The sequence below is a fragment of the Acartia tonsa genome, chromosome 6, assembly GCF_053477335.1.
Source record: "Acartia tonsa isolate MP-2025a chromosome 6, ASM5347733v1, whole genome shotgun sequence".
NCBI lineage: Eukaryota > Metazoa > Arthropoda > Copepoda > Calanoida > Acartiidae > Acartia > Acartia tonsa.
This window is the reverse complement of record NC_137265.1, coordinates 3,206,941-3,231,565: the sequence shown is the minus strand read 5'-3', so window position 1 is coordinate 3,231,565 and position 24,625 is coordinate 3,206,941. Positions and strand designations below refer to the sequence as shown.

The 24,625-nt window shown below is 36.6% G+C and overlaps 1 protein-coding gene and 1 long non-coding RNA gene across 2 annotated transcripts in view; both read right to left on the bottom strand.

Annotated features, from left to right (window-relative positions):
• The window catches only part of LOC145321597 (uncharacterized), a 106,543-nt gene that overhangs the window by 40,023 nt on the left and 41,895 nt on the right, over positions 1-24,625 (bottom strand). The window lies entirely within an intron of this gene.
• LOC145321584 (uncharacterized) lies at positions 10,121-12,946 on the bottom strand. The gene is made up of 4 exons (XR_013880323.1): positions 12,415-12,946; positions 11,734-11,877; positions 11,082-11,177; positions 10,121-10,207 (listed from the first exon to the last, which is right to left on the bottom strand). It is a non-coding gene; the product is annotated as an uncharacterized LOC145321584 (long non-coding RNA).

The following is a 24,625-nucleotide window of genomic DNA, read 5'->3' as shown; positions in this document are numbered from 1 at the left end:
ACCTCTCCTTCAATTTCACCAACCAATTTCTTTTTATCAATACTATTTTCATTCTTTTTAAAACTCTTTTGCCCCGTCTTATAAGGAACAAAAGGCTTGTTTCCCCACCGCAAAAAGTATTTTCCTTTAGGATTAGGCAACTTTTTATCTCTAATATCAAAACAATCCCTCATCATGTGACCTTTCCTGTTGCAATAATAACAAATAAAACCACCTTGAATTGCGCCAATTAAAGGAATAAGTTCAGCTGGTCCACCAAATTCATCAGCTAAATCAATTTCACATTGATTTATTTCATATGACAAATTATCTTCATCACTAACCTGATCAATAGTTACAGGATTTGACTTGGAACCAACGCCACCAACCATCGTTTTAGCCAAAGCCATCTGGTTTGTTGTACATCCTCTAGCCATTGACCCTGAAATTTGGTTAAATTGTAGCCCTTTAACAATCAATTGTGCTTTAACTATTAACTCTGTCCGAAACTTCGTTATCATTCGCACTTGTCCGTCACGCTCCAAATCCAACGCAAATTGACGCATCTGATTAGCCAAAAGTGGAGATAAGACCACATTACACACTTGAGAATAGAAATCCATAAACATATCATCAGTTGGTTTCGGATACGCACGTTTCCAGAAAGATAGTATCTTATCAAAAAATGCATCAATCTTATCATTCTCATGTTGCTTAACACTCAAATACGCATCTTTACACACATTTTTCATGTCGGGTGGTAAAAATGTCTCTCGCATCTTACACAAGTACCCCTTTAATGTTAATTGTCTATTCTCCATATCAGCAGGTTTTAGTGTATAACCACAAGCGGTTCTTACACCCACACATTTATCAAACAAAATTTCCTTACACACTTGATGATTAGTCATATGATAACGTCTAGTAGTCATCCAAAATCTCTCCAAATAATCATCAAAGAAAATCACATCATCGTCAACCGCAAATTCAGGCGCATTTTTTCTGAACTGATCATCAAGTTTAGCACACGTTTCATTGTACCTATGAACATTCTCCTCCCCCTGCGAAACATACAGAGATCTATCTGGTACATAAACAAGAGATTTACACCAACTAACCTGCGATTCACTCAGTCCAGCTTCAAAAAAATTGAGCGTATTAAAATCCTCCGCATTAACCTCAGAAAGGGCTGGCCACCACATGAGAACTCCATTGTAGATATTATCCACAGCATCAACCTTAGACAATTCCCAAAGTTTTATGATCTTATCTTCATTTCCCTGCATACCACCAAAAATAGGCCGAGAACCACTAGCAAACAATTTAGGCTTCTCCTCTGATCCTCCAAATCCTCCAGATCCACCAGCCGTCCTCTGCCACGGCATAGAGTTATTTAAACCATTCTGCTGGTTATTCGACCCATTCTGCTGGGTATTCGAACCATTCTGCTGGTCATTCAAACTATTCTGCTGGGCAATCTTTTCAAGAATTCGCTGCTGGCCAGTCATAAACTCATCCACAACAGTCACATTCTCAGTTTTGATATCATTATCAACACTAGGCTCCACCACCTTATTAAGACGATCTTCCAAATCGTCCATCCGAGTAGCCAGTCCAGTAACCGCAGCACTATTAGTATCAACATTATCCGTCAATTCCTGAACTTTCGCCTCCAACGGCGCCACTCGCCCAGTCAAATTATCCAGCTTAGTCCCAAGATCACCCTGCATAGAGGATATATCACCCTGCAACGAGGCTATCGCCTCAAAGATGTACTCCAGCCTCTCCTCCGGAGACAGCTTCCTGAAATGAGCAACGTCCAATTTCATCGCTCACAAAAATCCCTGAACAAAAACAAAGTGAAGAAATAATACAATTAAAAGAAAATCTGAGCTATAGATTCGTACTACACTACTGCGCCAAAATGACGTGTAGTAATAGCAAGAACAAACAGCTAAATATTCTTATAAAGTGTATTAATTCAAGACAAGATAAACATACAATAATAATATTAAATATTAAGACAACTATTCACTTTTATGTTCGTGTCGTGTTGCAGAGCAATGTCTTGCTCCGAAACGGTTGACACAAGAACTAAAAGCTAAAATACAAAATACATGCATTGCTCTTAAGTCAGGAAGAAAGGGACTATACATCACAGTATATCTTGTGTGTGCGAATGGGGCGTTTGTCCAAATTTAGGTATGGAGACCGCTCTTCTATGAGTACTACTAAAAACCTACTGTTACTGCAATACACATAGACATTCTCATCGTCGGTTCGTTTGTTTAGAATGCTTAACCCTCTATTCCCACAAGTATAATACGAATTTGGTTGAGCTGGTGGAAGCTCAACAAAAGACCCACGCGAAGTATTATGTTGCTTTAATCTAAGAATAAATGGTTGGTTTTGATATTCGATCAGAATTATATAAGTATATTAAGTATTAAGGAAGGAAAATGTTTTTATAAAGTGTATTTATATTACAAGTGCATAAGTTAAGTATGAAAATATTTACAGGATAAGTGTTAAAATTATAAGTAGAGTAGGACAGAAATGCGCCCTAAGTCCCAAGCAGTGAATTGTGCTAAGTGTTAGAATTCTAACATAAGGCCTGAGCTCAATTCATGCTAAGTACTAAGGGGCCTAAATTTAAACTACAATGCATGCCAAACAACTAAGTCATTACCTTTTAAAGCCAGAAAGAGAAGTTGATGGTAGGAGAGTCAATAAATAACTAACTAAATTTAAGAGGTACATGCTATAACATTAGCTTTGGACCAGGATTTTAGTGTTTGTCTGTACAATTAAATGTCTGTGTGTTAATATGTGACGTAAATCAGGCATGGTTGTAGGCATACATATTTGTACTGATTATTTACATGATTACTTTAACAATAAACATAATGTCTTTAATAAACATATAATATTAGCGAATCACATACAAATTACCATGAATAGGCTAGCGTTACCCATATATGGTGTCATATAGGTAGAGATAGGCCTATGAATGCATAAAATGATACAAATAATGCCTTGGGCCTAGCTAAAGTAATTGTGTCTTGCCCCTGATTGCTACTAGATAATTGCAGGGCACGCGTCAATCAAATATTCATAATCTGCTCTATAAAGTGTTGACTTTATATCAAGCATAGATAGATAGCTGATTATTCTGGATAGTTCAGCTTCTTCTGATGATGAACTAGGTGGTGAAATGCTCTCTTTCGAAGTGTAGACTGAGGTTGGGGGTGAGGTAGATATTGTGGTATTCACCATCCAAGTTTATGTATCCCCATCCCTGTCCACATTCCTATACTTCTCTGGCTGAGTCAGACCTCCACTTGTAACCGCCACTATACTCCATCCTGCTGTGTTGAGAGCTAGTTGATTGTTGCAGGCCAAAGAGTGAATACTTCTCTCCCGTCTGCATTCGGTTAGATACAAGCCTATAAGTCTAGGCTGGCGGTATCTATATTTCCCACGTGTTCAAGTACGTCGTTTCTTACCTAACTAAGAAACAGGACGTCCAAGCCTTTAATTGATATCATATTAAATATATCCTATAATAATAATCCCATTAATCTGCCTATTCTAACCAGTTTTAATTGCTTAATAAACGTTGTATTTTTTAGAAATACCTTGTTATATTATTGATATTTAATTGTATCGAAGCTACTCTATACTCGTATTCCAGTCTGTCTGTACATCCCCTCATACGTCATTTTGGCGCAGTCTTGTCTACCACTCAATTTTTGAGGGGGGAAGGTATAGATAATTAGCGTACAGACAAAATTAAATTGTAAAGTAGCTTCGATTGCAAAGTGAAATTAATATTTTCCTGATAACTAAGTTTATTCACGGAAACAGTTTATAGTAACAATTTGTTACAGAATATTTCTAATAATTATTTCGTGGCAAACTGCCAAATAAAGATAAAAAGGAACCCGCCTTTTATTTTCACACTAGTATTTAATTTCACACATTTCCATATTTTCTCCTTAAAAACAGGAAGAAAGGGATATTCCCAAGTTCTTAAAAAAAAAAAAGTTTCGTGGTAGACAAAGCAGTGTTAACGAACACTACACTCCAGCACCATGACCGATAATGTCAAGAAAGGGGATAATGATAAAACCAAAAATCCGCCGCCTCCGCCGGCTCCGGCCGTCCCTGGTACCTCGCAGCAGCAGCAGGCTGACCCGCTTTCTCCTGAAAAAATCAAAGAACTCATATCGGAAGCGTTAAATGTTAAGTTAAACGAATACTCGTCACATTATAGAGATTTAATAAAACAAGAATCCGAGATTATGCAGCTCGAAATAGAAACAAAATGGGCAGGGTTTAAGGACACGGAATCACATCGCAGATTATTAGCCGACACCGACATCTTAGATCTAAAACGTAGAGTATCAAAACTCCCAGCGGACGGAAATCTTGGCCCATTGTTTGCGGAAAAAACGTTAAACGAAAGTCTTAACATGACTCATTTTAACACCATAGGTGATGATTCAATTAATGCCACTTTTTATGACCGGATATCGGTTCAGCAAAAGATAAACGTGGTCGAATGGGTCGCCAAGGATAGGATGACAGCCCCAGGTTGTATGGCCTATTCAATTGTAGGCTTTATAGGTCCGGCGGATAATGACAATTGGATGAATGTAAGAGAAACTTCCCTAACGGAATATGAAAAAACCTTATTAGAAAGGATTCCCTTTATCCCTGATAGGATTAAGTCGTTAGAACCCCTCCGTAGACCTACACGGTCTGCACCCAATGTAGCAACAAGACCATCTACAAGAAACACGCCAAACACAGGCACATCCGCGGCGGCAACAACTAGCGCCGCCGACGATGACTTTATTAAAGAATGCTTTATTAAGGGACAAAAATGGGATTCCGATTTTGCAAGGGATGCCCCTAGGTGGGACGGCAGGGCCGACTTTGATAATTTCTTTTCTAATATGTGGAGGGTTGCAAAGACATACAGAATCTGTGACCCAATCCTTTTCAAGGATATTTTATATCAGCGAATTTATGACTCTAGAGGGGAACGATTAGGAGACCTAATTACGCCTGAAAGAAATCAGGCCTTATCTGCTTTAAGTTATTACCTGATGATTAGGAGGCTGGTCACTCCTTTCTCGGATCCAGAAGTAGCCTCGCAGTACTTCTACAACCTAAAACAGGAGACTAATCAACCCCTTGACACCTATTTTGAAAACAAACTTAGGGTGTTCAAACTCATGAATCCTGGCCTCATACCTAAAAAGAAGTGGAAAGAATTCTATCTTAACGTTAGCAAAAATCTGCTGTATACCAACCTTGCCATGGACATGGCCAATTATGTTGAGAGTATGCAATTTTTGGACGATTACAACGCTTACTTAAATAAACTTATTAACCTCGGACAAAGATACGTAAATTGGGATGGGTCTGGCCATATTAGCAAGGAAAACCTTTCGGCTTGCTATTCTCAAGCCATGGAAATGTTCCTACCTAAAAATTCTGCGGAAACGAAAAAACAACCCATAATCAGCATTATCGAAGATAATATCCCCACTAACACGGCAATGTATAAGGAAAACTTAACCGAAGAACCCGACGAGGTTCCCTCTTGGGTAGATCATGAGGATGATCCTATTGCTTGGGATCAAATCGAGGGCGTTATAGGAGCCTTTAATGGGAGGAGTAAAAATATTAAATGCTGGCATTGTAATATCCCTGGCCATGTAGTGCAGAATTGCAACAAAAAGAAAGCTGGGGAGCCCCCAAATCCTGAGTCCCGCTTTGGTAAAACACGGAGTAAATTCACGCCTAGAAAAGCTCCAAGTAATAGTAATAAAATACCTGAGCAGTATGCGCGTAAAACTATCAACCAAATGGATCAGGAAGCCAGCGAGGAATCTGAAATAGATAAATATGTACAAGCGATTGTTAAAAATCACGTCCACTAGATGTAAAAGTGGATTTATGCGATATTAATTGTCCCTATCCCAGAAAATAAAAATTTGCTGAATGAATTTCATATTTTGATATGAAAGATAAACAAAATATCCCATGCCAAGCTAAGCTTGCAAATTCCTCAATATCAAATATCCCTTGCCAAGCAATGCTTTGGCGCGAAAAAATAAAACAAATTATTATTATTAAGTCTGACAAAGCAACACAAAATAAACTCCTCCCCCTCCTTTCCCTATCCAAATGTAGCTGATACAGGAAATTGGGGGAAATAGGGAAGTAACCTGAGGAGCATTTCACATGCACTTAATATTTCCATTTTTTAAAATCTAATAGTCTTTATCAAGAAGCTAACAAGTGAATACCTATTTTCTATTTAGTAGTATTTATTTTTAATATCGCATGATCTATCTAAAATGTAAATATCGTATATTTTGAATGTATATATATTAGAATCTAAAACATTCTAGTTCAATTTTTAACCGCTAGGGGAACTTAAGCGAATTATCTGTATATAAACAATGATTCTTGAGTTGAATCCTCAGTATCAATTTTATCTGAGAGTTGCTCACTCTTAGCCTCTGATTTTTGTAGCTGAAATATCTCAGCAATTATGTATAATAACTTATTCATATGGATAAATATTATTGCATTTTGTACAGTGACAATAATAGAACTATATTTAATTTATTATGTATCCGAAAGATGTCGCCTAGAATGCTACCGCGGTCCGTATAAGTAAATAATAAGATTAAGAAGGGGGGGGGTCTACTGGAAAATCTGTATAAATACGATAAAATTTCCAAATCTAATTCAGTTGTTCTTCAGTTCTTTGTTGTTATCATTTACTCTCTGATTTTTTGAGCTGCAATTAGGCAGCAATTAAAAATTAAAAAAAAACTTTAATCACTTAAAACGTGATTAATAAAATCTTAAAACATTTTGATTAAATTATTTTCCGCTAGGATTACTAGCAGAATAAAATAAACTTAGTTCTATTAGCTTCCGCTAGGATTATCAGCGGAATAAAAAGTCTATATAAAAGTGAATGCATATTATTAATCAAGGCCAGTTACTATCAAAGCAGTTACTACAAACCACATCTTATTTTTGAAGCTGATATTCAGCATTAATTATACTTTAGTAAATATATAAACTTGTTCTACCCCATAGGTGGAAAAATTAAGTATAAATACTAACAATATCAGAATAATAAATCAGTCATCATTGACCCTCTTTATTATATTAGCCATATCTAATATTTTTTGAGCTGTAATTCAGCGCTAACTTTATATTATTTGATATTGTGAATCAAATACTAACTAGTAAAACCATAGTTTGTATAAATACAGAGATAAATCAAAAAATAAGTCAGTCTGTTTTTAATGTCTTGTTAGTTGCAAGCTGAACACTTATTTTTAAGCTACTTTGTAGCCTTTCAAAAACTTTTTAGTTTAATTTTATCCCGATAGGTTTTTATCATATATCCAAGTATATAAATAAGGACCCGTATTAAAGTTTAATAGTTTCTTTAGAACTATCAACATTCTCATGCTTATTAAGAAATTTCTGGAGCTGAAAAGCGTTTAATAAAACTTAATGAAACCCAGAAAGTTATATAAAATTATTTTAACAATTAACCATATTGTTAAAACATTTCATTATTTGAAAAAATTCGACAGACAACTATACCTGGAACACAGGAAATCTCTGTGTGAGGATTACCATCGTCTAACCACTGAGGTGGGGATCTTGGAAAATATGCATCTTAGGCTTCGACTAAAAATATAATTTATTTTATAATGCCTATCTGTGCAAAACTAAAAGTTCTTAATCCCGTGGGGGGGGAATTCCTGCAACACGCTTTAGTGGATACAGGAAACAACTTTAGGTCCCTTATTTCTAAAGAAATCTTAGATGATAATAAAATCACATTCACCCCTGCCAATCTTAGCGCTCTATCTGTAGATTTAAAACCAGTAAATATCATAGGACACGTAAGTTTAAAATTCAGCTTTGATGGGTCAGATAAAATATTCGAAGAAACGTTTTACATCCCTGAAACAACGTCTAAAATTATAAATCTAGGATATGAATTTCTCAAAGTTAATCGAATTAATTTGTTACTAGATAAGTTGTCCTTTGAGCTCCCTACTGGCGAGCAAATCCCAATAGAAAATTCAACAATTAACATAGTTGAAGAAAGTAAAAACATACCCTTGATTCCTACAAATAATGTTCATACGGAACAAAACTCCCTTATCCCAGGAATAAATTGGAGTAACCAGGGGGGGACTGGGACATTAAAACAAAATAAAACATGCGTAAAATTAGCAAAGAAAACAACATTCTTGCCGGGGGAGAATACAACAGTGATAACAATACCTATCCATCAAAAAAATAGGAAGCTGTATATATCCCCAAATAATTCTAAAATGACAAGCCATAACGGTTTGATGCTTATGGAGGGTATTTATAATGTAAATGAGAAGGGAGAATGTTGGGTAAATTTTGTCAATTTAGCAGGAAAAAATATTACCTTATTGAATAATGTTAAAGTTGGATATTGCTTTGAATTCGAATCAGATTCCCCAAATTCCTGCAATAAAAGTATTAATCAAATAAATGAATTGTCAGGAACTACACTTCTTAAAAGAATTAAATTCATTAAAGAAAAATTAGACTTAGAAAATAGTGATCTTATCAAAAATAACCCAGGGATGAAGGAAAAGGTAGTAAAATTATGCCTCGATCATTTCGATATATTTTCGGTTGACGATGCCGATATCGGTAACTGCGATCTCTTACAGTATAAAATAGACTTGATCCCCGGGGGTTAAACCTATTAAGGCTAGAAACATTCAATTAAACCCATTATACGAAGCCAAATTAAAAGAACAAATTGAAAATTGGCTAAGGGGGGGCGTCATTGAGGAGGGCTACAGCGAGTGGTCCTCCCCAATCTTTGCGGTAAAGAAAAAAACAACGGCTGGGGGGGAAGGCAAGCTTAGGTTCGTTATCGATTTTCGTGCGCTTAATAGTGTAACACGAAAAATTAATTGGCCCCTTCCCCTAATTTCTAGTAATTTAGAAAAATTAGGCACTGGTAATGTATTTACCACCCTCGACTTGACTAGCGCATTCCATGCGCTAGCCATTTCGGAGGAAAGTAAACACTTGACAGCGTTCACAGCCCTTAACAGGCAGTATCTTTTCAAGAAACTGCCGTTCGGACTGTGTAACGCGCCAAGTGTTTTCTGCCATTTGATGGACAGAGTCCTAACCCTTATCCCTGGCTTATACGAATTTATAATTTCTTACCTTGATGATCTTATTATATTCTCAAAGAATGTTGAGGAACATCTGCAGCATCTCAGAAAACTCTTCGGAGTCCTAAAAATAGCAAAACTTAAGTTAAATCTAGCCAAATGTAAATTTTTCACATCCGAATGTACATATTTAGGGCATATAGTCAGTTCCCAAGGACTTAAAATGAACCCCGCATATTTAGAACAAATTAAAAATTGGAGCAGGCCCAGGACAGGCAAGGAACTCCAGCGTTTCCTGGGCTTCTCCAATTATTATAGGGCCTATTTCCCATCCTATGCGAAAAATTCTTGTACCCTAGACGAACACAGAAACGATAAAGTTATCGAATGGACCAATTCCCTATCAAAAGATTGGGAAAATTTCATAAATATGTTCTCAAATTCTATAAGTAAAGGCTATCCCCAGTGGGATAATACTAACCCCTTTATAGTAGACGTAGATTTTTCTACGAGTTATTTCGCTGGAATTCTCAGCCAAAACCAGGGGGGGGAAGAAAGAATTATTGGAATATGTTCCAAAAAATGTAACAGGGCAGAGAAAAATTATCCAAGTTATAAAGGAGAATTAGCATGTCTAGTATTTGTTCTTAAAACCTTTCTTCATTATTTAAGATTTAGAAACTTTATTGTGCGTACAGATTCGATTTCCTTAGTTCATTACAAAAAATGGCAAAAAGGAACAATAAATGGTGTAACTCTGAGATGGATTTTCTTTATCCAAAGTTTTGACTTTACAGTAATTCATCGGAAGGGTTGGGACCATTGCAATGCCGACAATCTATCTAGAGGGCAATTTTTATGCAAAGAACATAAGGAAACCGATTGTGAAAAATGTACTAGCTCATTTACCTTAGATCCTTATGAACAGGATTGCCCATACCAAGACCAGATTTTTGAGTTACATTCGGCTTCGGAAGTCGGTGTGCACAATGTTTGGCAATCTGAAACACAAAAAGATCAAGTATTATCTGAAATTCGTAGGTGGATATTCGAAAAAAAGAAGTTGTCCAGTTTTGAAAAAGCTGAACTAACCGGCCGGAAAGAGGTCCTTTTTAAATTGATAGAACATTTATACGTTATGGAAGGACTTCTAATATTTAGACAACCTCTTAGCAATGGAACATTCATTGAAAGACCCGTCGTACCCATTGGATTATATAATAAAGTTTTTGAATTGGCACATAATAATAGTATAGGTCACAAGGGGGTTAACGAAACAATACGCAAGATAAATGAAAGATTCTTCCTTATAGGAATTAATAAGTTTGTCGAATCACGCATCAAAAATTGTATTACCTGCCTAAGAAAAATAGGACAGGTACCTAAACACAAACAACCTATCACCCATTCAGCCATTAGTCACGAGATTTTTGGCCAGGTATCAGTAGACCTTATCGGTCCTTTAACCCCTAACTATTTCCAAGGACAACATGTCCGTTACATATTTATCCTAGTTGACCTATTCTCTAGGTACATAATCGCCCACCCCATCAAGGACGTCACCGTGGAAAGCACGGTGAAGGTCATCCTTGAACAGGTGGTACCCACCTACGGCTTATTTCGGTCATTGAGGAGTGACAGGGGAACAAATTTTACTGGGGAAGTTTTCAAAAAAGTTATGGATGAACTAGGTATCGAAACTAAACTTATTCCCCCAAGAAACCCTAATAGTAACCCATGTGAAAGGCATAATCAAAGCATTTATGCAGGTCTAAGATCCGATTCGAAAGTAAAGACTGGGCAAGAAAATTAGCTTTGACCACTTTTGTAATTAACGCTAGTACGTCTAGAAGAACGTGGTATACGCCATATTACCTTATGTTCGGCAGACAACCAACTCTCAATCTCGATTTCTTTTCTCCAATCTTGCAGAAAAGGCAGGACATTGACTGCAGGTCTTACTTAAACTACCTAAAAAATTTGGAAGAAATTATTGCACAGGTTTCCAAAAAATCTAAAATCTATTTAGAGTTTCAAAATAAATCTAGGAAGGCTTCATCTCCCCTTTTCGTTAACGACGTATGCTTTGCATTTTTTAATCTAGTAAAGATAGGGATCAGTAAAAAATTGCAATCTTTCTATGGGGGTCCTTTTATTGTAACAAAAAAATTCTCAGAGGCCCTTTTTGAACTCAGTCCCTTTGGATCAAATCCATTAAAAACTAACCAAGTTGTTAGTAGAGATAAAATACGAAAAATAGATTCTAAAATAGAATTATTGGGGGAAACACTTTCCTTTAACGTCTTTCCAATTGAGGAAATCGTCCCGTCTGAGGAAATAACCTTGACCATAGATAATACCGGGCAAACCGAAATAAACGATAATAAAGGTATGGAAAATGACGATTTTACCTACCTAGATAACGATGGTGACGATTTTATAGAAGAAAACCCTGAAACTAGTCAGGACTTACCCCAGGGGGAGGTGGATTGTGATGGGGGAGGGGATATAATGGAAAAAAACTCACCATTTGAGTCACAGCCCAAAGACCAAGAACCCCCTGGCGCAGATCGGTCATCCGGTCCTCACATCCACGTCGAAAATAGTTTCTTGGAAGAAACCGTCCCGTCCGAGGCTTCTTTCTTCGCACAAAGACCCAAACAATCCAGCCCTGAAAAGGTTATTAATGTTAACAAACAAAGCATAGTACCCAAGTATATATTAGAAGAAGAAAGAAAAACTAGGTCACAAGGGGGGGATAACCGCATACATGTCCAAATCGGACTGCATAATCCTATTAAAAGGAAGAAATAAAATGTATATAAAATGTATAATTATATAAAACCAAGGTGGCAAATGTATATAGCTTAATCTACGTATGTATAATAACGAAAATAAACAAAAAAAATATATGTTAAAACTAACTAATTAACATATTTCAGAGAAAACGAGAAGCATAAAAATAAAATGCAGCATCATTTGGCAAAGGCACCAGGAGCTCGAGGTAAATTTATTTTGGGATTCTTGGGGCTTTTTATTATTTTTGCAAAATCAAATGCGTCCGAAATAATACAAATAGATGCGACTCAATGTGTAGCAAACGAAAATCCGCGTTTGAAAATCTCTGAATGCGCTGCGTTTCTCAATATTACCAATATTGAACAAAAACAATTTCACCTGCTTCAAAAGGTTGAAAGAAAAATTATACCTGGAATTCGTTGCCACCTCCGAACCAGTACTCATTACTGGTATTGTGGCAGATATAGCCACATACACCTCGCTGCTCCAGCACTCGTGGAGATACCGAACCTCGTAACTTATGAAGACTGTTACACCATGTCCAAAACTAAAATATTTAACTTTGAAGGGAAATCAGTCTCAGTGTATGAACACCAGATGTCATACACGCGTTTCCTGGTAAACGGGACACTTACTTACCCCAACGACCTCCTTAACGGCATCGACCCCGCCTGCGAGGGAAACGGCGTAACCATTAACGGCATTTTTATCCCTGGGACATTTGAGGAAAAACAAATAGGGGTCCAGGCTGAGCCTGTTGAATTATTACAAACAAAAGCGGGCTGTTACCTGGGCAGTCACTGGGTGGGAAACAATTGTTTAGATCACAATCTTAGAATAGGCTACGATAGAATTATCTCAGATGATAAAACTGATAACGCACAAAAATTCACTTCTCCTTGGCGAACGGTAGACATCTTTAATATTTCATTGTTTACATTTGAAGGAGAACAGGGTGCCCAAAAATATCTAGTGATCGATCCCCAAATTACGCTAGCGCTAGAACTTAAAGATAAAAAACATTTTGAAAATCTAATTCCCGAATTATTTTATTACAAAACTAATATTGATAACTTAATGGTATGGTTCACAAATTCCATAAAACCATATTTCCCACTCTTAAACGCTAAAGAAAAAGATGACATGTTACCACTAGAGATTTTCTATTCCTACCAACAATATAATAAATTAATTGTCCCCGAAACTCGCTGTTTACAGAACCATTTTCTGTCTAAAAGCAGTATTCAGACTCATCGTAAAAAACTAGTTAGGGCGCTCGGTGAGCTGGATTTAGTAATACAGTGCGATAGTCTTAAAATCAATGTTTCTTTGGGAGAAAATTTACCCTGTTTTGTGGATCATTTCTCGGTTTCAATCAATAATAAGACTATGGGAATATCACCATTTTCACGCAGATTGGTTAACACCACCCATTTAACTCCGACTAAATGTTCCGAAAAACCAATTTTCTTACATTTGTACCAAGGAAAATTCCTTGGGAATCAAGGGCAGGGTATGCAAATACTAAATGTAAACCAATATCTTATGGATAAACCGATTAGCCTATTTCTATATCATTCTTGGCAGAGCCTAGAAAAAACTAATTTCTCAGAAAGTGCCGAGGAATTATACCTCAGCCAACTTGCCGCAGACTCCAATAATTTTGAAGTAAAAATAACTGACTCCTGGTTTATTCAAACGTATCATAAGGTGGTTGATTTTCTATCTAGTACTTGGTATCATATAGTGCTTGTAGTAGCAGCCATCCTTACAGGAATAGGGTCGTTATTATGCGTCGCTTTTATCATTTACATATTAGCATGCACCAAAATTCACGCGTACAAAGAAGGAGGTACGAGTGAAACACACGAATTGCGGGATTTTACAGATAATGGGGAAAACTAATCCCCAAAAACGGACGATCTGTATCAGACATATATACCTATAAGATTGTCGTCCCTAAAGGTCGTCTTTGTAAAAATATTTCCTTATTTGATATAAGGAATTAATGACCCTTAATTTTAAGTTTATTATTTTTGTTTTAGGATATCCCAGGCGGAATTTTTCAAGGGGTTTTCACCACTCCCATGGGGCCGGTCACTCTTCATACCGTCGAGAATATGAAGAGGCACCCTTTTACAATGAAGAGGACTATTATTATGACAGCAATCATGGCTATCCCCAGGGCGGCCCTGAGGAAGCCTACTATGAACCTGACGAGAACAGGTATCAGCCGCGAGTAAAACCGCCACGCAACCCTGAAAACCTCAGTGAACTTCAATGTGTCTCAAGATCAATCCACGTTTACCGCACCGCGAGAAAAGAGGTTCCAAAGGAACTCCTTGACTTGCAAGAAAAATTGCGGCAGGCTAAAAATTTAGAGGCCAACGAATATCCCGATAAAGCCAGGCCTAGGGCCAGGCCTCTAATGGAACAAAATAGGGGAGGGGAACCGCAAAAAAATCGGGTGGAATCGCCACCAAAACGTAGTGCCTCACCTGAATTGGAGGTAGTCGCCGTAAAATCAGCCCCAAAGGCGGTAGAAAAACGTCCGCCAACACCAACAGGCAGCGGCGGCCCAGCAGCCAAGAAGGCTAAGGTGGAAACTCATCCGCCTCCATTACCCCCTAAAAAGAGACATTAGCAGAAAGCAAAATTGAGCCTAAGGCTTTTTGGGTGACTGCTGAGGAATGGAAAAAAGTCCTATCCTCCACTGTAAAAGAAGCAATGGAGGAAGCTCTTCTCCCCTTCCAGAGAAGTCTGGAATCTAAAATTGCTAGCAATGCTTCATTTGTTGAGAAAGCATATATACAACATGGCAAGCGCCTTATTGAAATTTCCGCAGAATTACTGCGGAACCGCAAAACTCTGCGCGAAAAAATTCGCACTGTCTCTGAGGACTCGACCGTTGAGTTAAAATCACGAATGACCACGGTCATTGAGGCCACTAGTCGACTGTTGGACCAAAACTCTGACAGGGTAATTAAATATATTAATACTCGTTGTAATATTATGAATGTACCTGGGCAGAATGTGGCGACCATAGAGGCATCTCTTCCCGCTGGGGACGTACCCCGGCCAGATGATGATGGAGTTGAGCTGATTTCTCATTATGGCGGTTCTGAGTGCTCTGATGAGTACAGGCCCACCGATAGAGAAGGCAATCCAGAGGTCCTGGATCCTGCAGAGGAAAACAGTGACACAGAGCTCGATGCTCAAATCAGTGAGCTCTTTCCATCTGGAATTGATCTACCTGTTAATCCGCAGGCTGGCGCTGCCTCTGAAGATCCAGTAGCCACGGCTCCTCCAGAGCCTCCAGCAGCTCCAGAAGATCCTACTTCCTCAGAACCCAATCCTGTTGATATCGTAGAGAGGGCTATGGCCGCAATCGAAGAACCTGCGAGTACAACAGCAACCCGCAGAAGCAGGCGTGCAGGTCAACTGTGAGGGAATATTTCATATTCCCTCAGAGGGGGCAAGTGTGGTATTCACCATCCAAGTTTATGTATCCCCATCCCTGTCCACATTCCTATACTTCTCTGGCTGAGTCAGACCTCCACTTGTAACCGCCACTATACTCCATCCTGCTGTGTTGAGAGCTAGTTGATTGTTGCAGGCCAAAGAGTGAATACTTCTCTCCCGTCTGCATTCGGTTAGATACAAGCCTATAAGTCTAGGCTGGCGGTATCTATATTTCCCACGTGTTCAAGTACGTCGTTTCTTACCTAACTAAGAAACAGGACGTCCAAGCCTTTAATTGATATCATATTAAATATATCCTATAATAATAATCCCATTAATCTGCCTATTCTAACCAGTTTTAATTGCTTAATAAACGTTGTATTTTTTAGAAATACCTTGTTATATTATTGATATTTAATTGTATCGAAGCTACTCTATACTCGTATTCCAGTCTGTCTGTACATCCCCTCATACGTCAATATGTAGCTAAGGGCGTCCACTTGTGCTACCTTGTTGCCATTCTCGTCCAAGGTGATTGAGTGATTTTCCAGGTCATAGTAGAGTTGGTTGAGGTCATCGGTAGAGAGGGATAGTGTGCTGCTGGAGCTAATGTCACTATCGGTCTCCACTCTACTCTCTTCTCTGGTATTCAGGGCTGTATTTAACAAGAAATTCCTAATGGTGATGGACAGGTTCTCTGAGAATCCATCGTACTCTGGTGTGGTGATAATGTTGTTGTTCTCGTCTTTAGCGTCAAGGTGTTGACAGGAACACAACCGTAATCCGTCCAAGGTAGGGTGGTGGTAGGGCTCCAATACTCCATGATCATCTAGGTTATCTCCAGGCTGGTCCATGGTAGATCCTAAAAAGAGTTAGTGCGCGTGCTCCAACCGGTTCCTTGGGGTATCCTGGCTATGGTAATCTAAACAAAAGAACTTTTAATAATCTTTTATTAATCATTTTATCCCTGGGATATTATAGAAATTCTTTTCGTTACAGATAGACCTATAATGGATTGATTAGTTATCTCTATTTCTGTTAAATATAACTGTTTCCTGAATTTAAACAATATTTTATATAAAATTATAAGTACAATTAATATTTACATATCGTATTAATTTCTTTGGTTACATTACTCGTATATATGTATAAGTATAAGGTTTTACTAACAATAGTTGGTAACCCTTGTTTGTATATTTTGTATATGTACATATGGTTTATACCATTGTTGGTATTAGCTGTATTTCATTTTATTTTTAACATGAATAAATTTTAATCAATTTGAAGACTAATATCTTACGTTACATCGCTGTCAAGTATACCTTTTAGACTTAATGTCTATGAAATATCTCGTTCGACGTCCGTAATTAAAATTTATGTAACAATAAGTTGTCAACCCTTTGTTTATGTTTGGGCGGTCAAAAGTGATAGGGGTTGGATTTGAGCGAGGTTATAAATAGCTGGCGGCCCAATAATTATGCTCATTTTAACAACAATTGTCTTTGCGAGCGGAGCTTGAGTTCGAGTGTTTAATTTTACCGCTAGTTTCAAGAGAATTTATATAAAAGTGATAAAATATAGTAATTCGTTTGTTTTATATAAATGTTTTTTTTTATGTTCTAGATTGTTGATACGCCCATTATTGCATTTGTTAGCCACTATTTAAGACTCAGGAAGTATATTTTCTTCGTCGATAAGGCCTTTATCACTATATTTTTGATCAAAAGTGGGTTAGAAACAATATGGGTATATCCTCAATCTACGACAATTTTGTTTTATATAATATTTGTAGTTTTGATAGGACATATCTGAATCATCAGGTAAATTGACGTACCTTGTTTTGTTTACGTTTTCCGTCTGCAAAAGTAAAATTTGTTCATCGTAAGCAAAACTTATATTGACACAGATATGTTCCATCATTTTATTCGTTTTAACTTTTGATTACAGCGTCCCTTTTTTGTAATCAAAATTTATTGAATATTGACTTAAATCTTCTAAAACAATTTTGCTATAGATTTTAAAATAAGATTTTCGTTTTACTTAATTCAGTTATAATTACGTTTAATTAATAGGTTATTTACGTTACAAGTAACTCGACTGTATTTATTTTAAAATGGTCGCTTATGAAAATTATATTTAGCTAGCTTTATCGTAGGTACTTTTAAATAAGTAATTCATAAGAGTATGTTTTAGGTAGCTCAATTATAGGTACTTTTAAAACATTATTTAAAAAAAAATATTCAGATTTAGCTAGCACATAAGTTTTAGTTGCTTGATACATCATAATGAAAGTGTTTTGATAGCTCAGCGATAGCTATTTTTTTTTGAGTTGAATCATGTAAAATTAATTACACATTCTTTATTTAATTGAATCTACTTTTAAGTGACAAAACAAAGTTTTAATGTTTAGATAGCTTGACGATAGCTATTTTTAAGCGTTAAATTATGTAAGATTAATTACACATTCTTTAACTTAAGTAAGTTGACTTTTAAATGATAAATCAAAGTTTTAATGGTTAGGTAGCTCAACCATAGTTGCTTTAAATACTGGATGAAAAAAAATATTCGTGTGTACAGTCTTTTTCATAAAATTAATTTTACTATATTGCCTTTCAGAATCACTAGTCCTTTATTTTAAATTTACATCCGCTCATTATGTATATTCCGGACAGCCTGGACGCGCATCAGAATATTAAGGAGAGATTCGAGGAGTCGATGAGAGCGGCTGCGGCCACTCTCGCCAATTCCTCGCTTCTCGAAACCTCCTTAGACGACTCGAGTTCAGTGTACAGCGACGCGTCTGGGATGCTGCAGAGTCCGAAAGGGATCAAGGGGAGATGTTTGGCAACGAGCATCTCTCACTGATGCTTAGTAGAACGATACAGATCATCTGGTCTCTCCTCAATTCGGTGATGCGGAATTCCTGCGGTGACATTGGTGACGATGTTGTCGGAGGTGATTCTGGGTCTGCCGAGTCGAGGAGAGACCAGAAGACGAGTCTGGACGCACTCAACATGGATGGCTTGTTCAACATGTTGTTGGGTTTAGGCTTATTTTCTTGTGCTCTCTTAGTTGTCTTCTTCGGTGCTGTGGGGCTTGAGACTTTAACTCGTTTAGATAACACCTCAGACAGGTCGCTGGCTCGCTGGATAAGAGATGTATGTACGCGCCTCCGTGATATAGGCGTCCGGACCATTGAGCTTCTTCACTGCAGTAGCAGGACTAGATCTGGAGTTGCGTCGCCAACCGTGGAGCCGTCGGATACAGGCATCTACGAAGCCGCGTCTTCTGTGATGGATGATATTCTGTCAGATACACAGGTGAGCTTTTCTTCTTTCGTACTTTTTTTTTCTGTTTTGTATTCTTTTTTTTTTGTATAGCCACCCGTTTTGTCTAGTAAAGCATCATGTTGTTGCAGGATTGTTCTGTCCTATTCTCACTTCCTCAACGTTGACTTTCGGCTCTTCCATATATATCGCTCACCGCTTGTCGTCGTTTTATGTCACCAGAGAAATCCGCTCGGTTACCGCAATCAAATTGAGATACCAGTTAACTTTTACTATAATCTTAATTAGTAAACTAATATTATTTCCCTCTGGGAAGGTTGAGAGTCTGCTCGTGCCGCACGCTTCTCATTGGGGGTTTTGAAGTTATTTCAAGACTTTAATGTTTTCTTTTTGTTTTAGGCTCCATCTGTTAGTCCATCAACTCCAGCCGAGGTGAGGTCCAGAGTTGGGCTGTTTGCTGTACACCGCCTATCTGCCACCGAGGATCGACTTACTGGAAGTAATGTGCCTGCGGGATTGGACAGCCCGTCAGGAAGTCCTGGCTTCCGCCCATTGATATTCGATCAATCAGAGCGTCTTCATGTAAGTATAGATGCTTTAGTTTTTCTATATTAATTTTCAGAAAGAGGCCGTACCTTTGTACACGTATTTAGAGGTGTTTGCAACTAAAATTCTTATATTGGTAGAATATTAACCTTAAAATGTATGGTTACGTAAGCATTTTTGAACCGTTTTAAGATTTTAATTCTATTATAAAGTGGGTTGAGTCGCTACCTAATCATATAGCTTTACAGGATTTTAGGCATTCTCATTTCCTGATTTTCCTGGATTCTGTTTTAGTGTTGCGATTAAACTAATAAAATCTATTATATTTTAGGCGACGAATTCAGTTAACCTGGAGCAGCATTATACAACCATGCTAAGGTTTAGCCCGCCCAGTACTGGAGGGTCCGCGGAGAGATCCAGCTATAGTTCATCTCTATGCCTTAGTCGCATTGATTCTCCATCTGCAGCAGACCTTTCAGCGGTAAGTTTGCTAAATTCTTTTAATATTATTATTTGCCAAAACTACGTGACTTAAAGTAAAGGATTTGGTGGGTTTAGCTATGCTTATATACAATAATTTATTTTAACTATAGTTTTATCCCTTTCCAATGGTTAGTATTATGACTTTGGAGGATTTATGTAATAATCTTTTTTTTTCTAAAAGTATCAGGATTGTTCAATAATCTATATGGGTAGACATTATTATATTTCTCCCTAATATTTATTAAAACTTTCTGTTTAATTAATATTTACTTCCCTATTTTAGGAAGCGGAAAGTACAATTCCTCTGGTGGACGTTTTCGAGATCGATATCCCATCCAGCCAGTTCGGTTCTATGGGTAGTGAGATTCAGTTCCCTTTGCCGGAGAGAATTGTTGGAGGCTTAGAACGGCTGCGTCTTACAGTTGAGACCCCAACCCCTTCCCTTCCGCCAGAGACTGCCTCAGAGACGGCTAGCCTGAATTCAGTTGCGCGTTCGTCAGATAATAGCAGGGAGGAGTCCGATGCTGAGGGTGTCCCTCGGCGACGGGGTTCTGCCGGCCCTAAGCGTACGCGTTGAAGTGGCGATTGTTAGCTTGGTCGTAGACACTGCGATTTTATTAGACAAAAACTGTGTAGACATGTGTGACAAAACTCTTAATCTATGTAACTAGTCAAGTAGTGATCACTATTTAGTAAAATATTAGACGTTATGACTTTTATACTGTACAAGACCAAATAATTTACACCGTTGCTATTTTGTTATGTATATACATGTTAGCTTGTAAGGAACTTAGTATGTAAGGAAGTAATGATGTAAGGTTGTATTTTCTTTTGCCCATAATTTAAAACTTCGTGTAGTCTCAATTACTTTCTTCGTAAGCGAGCTAATTCTTTCTTTTCTCAATAGTATATTAACAACTTTAATTTCAGCCTTATGTCACAATTTATTCATTCTTGTTAGCTTTTAAGGGTTATGTATATATAGATATTTAGTCGAACTTGCGCCTCAGTACCTTTTCTCTAATCTTTCATTTATATCCATCCCTGTGCATTAATCGTGAATTTAATTGTGCTGTGATATAGAGAGGACTTGTAAATAGCATATATTTTTTTTGTTTGTAACCAATATCTAAGTAGACTGAAAGACTGACGTTAGACAAAGCTATTTAAATACGCTTATTCAAGTACCTTTAAGAGATCTCATGTAAAGACTGTTTGTAATTTTAATATTTGAGCAATTAAAGTAGTATCATTGATCGGGTAATCTCATTAAGGAAGAATTGTTTAAATTAGTAAGGTTTAGAGTAAATATCATTTCCCTTCAAAACTATAGAGCTTAACATCCCTTCTAATTCTTACTACAATAGTCGTAAAACTTAAGTTTTCGGGGTAAAATGTTTCTTAGGTCCTTCATTAAAGCTAAATCTAAGTTTTATTTCCACCAAATAAAGTTCTCCTGATTCGAGTAGAATCGTTGATAGGCTATGTGCCTATATATATATATATAAGTTTTTGCATTTATTGCTCAATTATTTTTAATGATCTCGAAGTTTTTCTTATGTGCCAGTATACAGCTTGAGTCCAAAAAGTATATTAACTAAATTTGTTAAAACTTGTCAGAAATTTTTCTTATTATCGCAATTTTATTTCCAAAGATTTGTTAAATGAAAGTTTATATTCTGTTTTCAAAATTGTTTTAACTTTATAATTTTCACCAAAGAGAAGTATTTGTCAAATTTTTATACCTTTTTCTAAAGATTATCTACTTTTGTTAAAATAAATATAGAGATTTTTAAGTAACATATATACTTGTTAATTACTGGTTTAATATATGTTGTGTAAAATTCCCATCTACGTAGCTACTCTATAAGCATTACTTGTTCGTTTGTCACGTTAGTAATGATAATAATTAAATTAAATTGTTACCTTTATGAAGCGTTTAGCTTAGTTTAAAATTCGCTTATTTTATAACGATTAAATAAGTAATAACATTACCTGCTATGTTCTTTTGGTATTATAGTTACTATATATGCGATTTATTTCTTACCGTTTCTATCACTACCTTTTAAGATAAATCATATAATAATTACGTAGAGATTTTTTTTTTTTTATATATAAGAACATACAAGAATATAAGTACAATATTATATAGGTAAGTACGAGAGTATTATATTTTCCGTTTGGCAAAGTCTTTTATATCATTGGGAATGTCCGTAGGTCTTTCCATCTGGATACATTAGAAATCAAGTCATAGGAATCAGGTTAACTTGTATGTTTATCTGACTATTCTGTTTGAGTTTCTAGGTCGATAACTAGCGGTAGTTGCGGCGGGGTGACCTCTCCTGCCGTAGATTACCGTTAGGTTATGATGATGTGCATCTGGCCGTTGAGGGACAAGCGTTCTGCCGCGTATACGCAAGCTCCTCTGAAATACTCTTAATATTCTTTTCAAGAGTCTGACTAGGAATGTAGTGACCCTGTCTAATATTATAACCATGATAATTGTTATCGACACGTATATAGCTATTTCTTCTATATGAGCGAAGATGGTTCTAATGGTCAATGGTTCTTTAGGTTTAGGTGGGCACAATGATTCCGATGCAAATGGTAAAGTTCGTGCTGTGGTCTGTCGGTCATAGCCTAGTGCAAACTGTGTGATCGTATCTCCCAATGTGAGATTATATGATCCTCCTGTTATAATAAAAGGAGTGGATGTAATAGTTATTGATGCATTCTCTAAACTGTGATTAGTATTCTCACTCAAGCTAGTAAAGACAATTCCATCTTGCACATGCGCATAAGGATAAGTTTGTTTTGCCAAAGGACAGTGCTTGGTTATCAATGTTTCATTAACGCTAAGTAGTCCCTTAAGGCACTGGTCAGCCTCAACCGGTAGATAAGCGTTGTAGTAAGATTGTCTGTATACTCTTTTGGTTTTATCCAAATAATAAATGGAATCGATGTAGCATTCATCAAAAGGAATTGGTGCATATCTGTAGATTTTTATTGGCTCAGAACTTAATTCCATGGATAGTATAGTGGTGAATGATGTTGTACCACAACTTAAACGGCTTTGGACTTCCAATCCGAGATTATGAATATAGTCCAGTTTAAGCTCTTGCCTTACAAAAGTTTTAATAGTATCTGTGATGTCCGTTTTTGCAAGATCTTGAATTAGAGTAAGTCTGAAGTTTAAGTCTGCTTTAAGCTCTTCTAAGTTTGTGATGGCTAAGTTGCTCAGGCTATCAAAATAAGAATATTCTGCTGTTTGCACAAAGTTAGCTGCTTTGGCATGAAGAGTTATACCACTTACGATTTGTGGTACTATCTCCGCAAGCAATAACTGTGTAAAATCAAACTTATCATGATCTAGCTTATAAGAAAGTTTATTTACATTATTAGTCACTTCAATACGGTTAGAACTTATTAAGGGAGTTACTGTTTCAATAGCTTCCTTGATCGTGCGGATAAGTTCCATTACATCAATAAGCAAGTCCCTAATCTTATTGGTATATAACTTGCCTATGAGTTTAGTTTGTGCTGAGGTGAATGTGCGTCCGTCGTAGTTAATGTCTAATTGCGTCTTCAGGCCATCATAGATTGCTATTTCAGGCGCTGTATTTCCTATAGATATATCAACTTGAATGGATTGAATTGCTACCGCTGTGTAGCCTATATACTCTCCACTTTGATAGTGAGTGGGTATCAAATCTGTCATTGTGTTTGCTGTTGTACTATAGTAGTACATACTTAGTATTATTTATATTATCTTAGGATACATTGTTAAACAGCTAAGTTTATTTAGTAAATGCTTATATCCAAAATCAAAAGTTACTTTTCTGATTGATACACTTACACTAATAAATAAGGTCTTCACTGCTTGGAGTTCTATGATAAACTAACTTATTTTTCCAAAATCTATTTATTATCCCACTTTCGCTACTGCTAGATTCTGAGTGGGCGTTTCCGGTTTCTAACTATAATTAAAGTTTTGACATATTTTTTGTATGTAGATTGGTTATAGGCTTAATAACTAATCAAGTTCATCTCAGTTCAAGGCATATATATAGGTTGTCTAATAATATTGTTATGCCTGTGTAATTTACATGGTTCATATTAGGTATTTTAACTCAATTCTGTATATATTGGGTTATGTAGTACCATGCGTATATTTGTACAGTTTATTTTACTCGTTTGACTCTGTTTAGACTATACAGATTCAAAACTTATACATATACAATTTACCTTCTATATATTTTTGCGTATAAATATTTTTGAAGGGATCGACTTATTTAGTCGACGTGTATTGTATATGGTTGGTCTCCCCCTGTCAATAGAGAAGATGTAAATTTTACCACTGGATATATATAACCTTGAGTGGGAAAATGCTACATAAATTATGATATCTCAGTTATCAGATTAGAATAACATACTATTATATTGTTCCCGAGTTTACAGGGTAAACGGAAATGTAAGTAATTGTTATTGGAGTGAACTTATACCTCTTGAAATCTGATATTTATAATTTATGTTCAATGTTTCTTAGCTATGAACTCGGTACGTGTTCAGAATTATAGGTTTTGTATTATTTAAGTTTGCATTTTAGTTTTAATGGTAATCGTTTTTTGCTGCTTTTATGCATAAAGAGATGAATGTGCACATATTTTTGGTTGCAGATTTTGCTTTAGCCGAAAATATAAACAGAAGCGTATTTGTTTAGTTAATTATCTTTTAGTCCATGAGTTTATTGGAATACTTTATAATTACTCTTTTGTATCCTCTATGAAAGTGTCAAAATATTCATCAATTGGTTTAAAATTCTTTGATTTTGAAAGGGTATTT